This window comes from Zophobas morio, unplaced genomic scaffold, assembly GCF_036711695.1.
Source record: "Zophobas morio isolate AGI-343-1 ecotype UQ-CSIRO unplaced genomic scaffold, CSIRO_AGI_Zmor_V1 ptg000026l, whole genome shotgun sequence".
Taxonomy (NCBI): domain Eukaryota; kingdom Metazoa; phylum Arthropoda; class Insecta; order Coleoptera; family Tenebrionidae; genus Zophobas; species Zophobas morio.
This window is the reverse complement of record NW_026972131.1, coordinates 4,455,916-4,458,222: the sequence shown is the minus strand read 5'-3', so window position 1 is coordinate 4,458,222 and position 2,307 is coordinate 4,455,916.

Genomic DNA, 2,307 nt, shown 5'->3' with positions numbered 1-2,307 from the left:
GAAATGGGGAAAAATTGATTTGAAAAATTTGCGTAAATTGTGCCAAAATATTTCCATTGTGTAGCGCAGTGGAATGTCCAACAATCATAATTATTACCAGTGGTAACACATACTGGTAAGCTGTCTGTCTTGAAAATTTACTACGAGTGCAGTGACCTCACGAGAAGTACATATATATACAGGGTGAGTCACTAAGAGCGCGTTCCTCAATACCTTGTTGATTACTGTTAAACATGGAAATAAAAGTCAACGACCAAAGAACTAAAATTATTTTGAACTATACAAAGTGTTTCAGGAACAATATATAGAACTTAGTACTTTTTACGAAGTCCAGATGATTTTCTTTTCACCCAGAACTCCGGAGATTTAGCCCCAGGTGTCTAACGCAATTAAGGAGTGTTGAGGTAAGACTTTTACGAAATTACGAAGTGATGGCGAAAAAGATTAATCCTCAAGACAAAAGGTGAAGATCGAATTTGAGGAATATGAAAAAGCTGCCTCAGTTCATATTGTAATGTTCCATCTGGGGCTAGTTGAGTAAAACATTGACTTAATGTAGTTTTGTTTATTTAAGCTCGATTACCCAGTTCTCGCAATACACAGTTCGAGCTTATTCAAACTGTTATACCTCCCACAGTCGGAAGTATTTTTTTATGCTGCAACTTGAAAGAAAAAAATCCTTTACATAAAAAACGCCTTAATTCTATTCAGTGATTAGAACAATTGCTTTTAAAAAGTAGGTAATGCTTTACAATTACTCATTATTCAGTAACAATAGTCATTACAATTACAAATTACTTTAACAATTACTTTTTGCACTTTGAATTTGATTAAGACACAATTTTAGATATTTGTTGTATGGGCCAAAGGGTCAAGAAAAAACGTGTTAGAATGAATATTTTACTAACGCATTTGTTACATATTCACATCAGTAAATAAAATAAAACAAATAAATACTTTACGCCAGAGGACCATATTCATAATTTAAATTCAATAATTGACATTCAAAATTTTCGTTATCTAAGGCATGGCGCTAGATGGAATTGTTGTGGGGTAATATGTTACACATTTTACCAAAAATTGAAGAGACGATTCTTTTGCGCTTAATTTCATTCCACTCTAGCTACAAATAAAAGTTCGATGCCAACTGTAACAACTTTTAAACAAAAATTTGCAATGGTGGGAGATTTCAAAATACTGGCTAGGTGTAAATGTATCGTAAATATTAGTCCACCGATAATTACCTGGGGACGCAAATCTGTTAATCTTTAATAAAAAGGATGTTTCTAAATCCTTAGGAGGGGGCTACAAGATCATGTAAACTTAAAAGTCTGTCTTTAATTGCCTGTTACTTTACTTGGCATTGTGACTTACAGATCAAATTTAGAAAATCTTAGAGGGTGGACACACTCATAAAATTTTACTGTCGGATTATAAGGGGTTTAAAAGGACGGGCTCTATCGATTACCTTATTATAAAGGAAAAAAAAAACATATATCACAATGTTCCGAGTTTATTAGAAAACTTAGAAAACATTGTTGTTGATTGTAAGAAATTAAAACTAAAGACGACAGTAACAGTTTGAAAATGGAACAGATATTACAAGCAGTCTTGGGACGACAAAAGCGGCATTGTAAGTTTATATTTTATGCGGTTCAAAAACCAAATGTTTCAGACAAAGAGAGACGTAACTTGGGCTCTTAATTTGTTACTGACCTAATAAAACCCGTCAAACCGAACTTTAACTTCCCCTTTGAAGTTCACTCAAACAGACTCCCATTCCAACACCGATATTTTTCTACCCGCCCTCTTCGTGTGACATTTAAATGAAGATCAGGTCGGTCAGGTTATCCGGCAAGTAAAGTCTAAGCGAAAACTAAATAAGGAAATTCGTTTCAAAACCATCTGCTTCTCCAAATCACACTCTTTTACGTGATGCAGCCGGCGAACAGAATTTAAGTACCTACTTATAATAAAGAGTATCAACATCTTGAAACAAATAAAGCACAGTTGTATAGCAAATTTTTAAGTTTTGTTACCTAAACCTTAAAAATGAATTTGAATAAATTTTTCTTAATGTGAAGTCGAATTTTGTGTCATTTGCTCATCCCCCCCCTAAAAAATTGATGACGTCACCTCAAAATTTTGCTGAATAAATAGTATCTTAAATGTGCAAAATATGATGAGTCTATACTTGTGATTTATCACTGTATTAATATTTTTACTTCTGAAGCGTAAGCGAAGGAAGTATTGTAATCGAGTTCATCGGACGAATGGCCAGTTCTACGTTTTCTCGACGTACCGTTC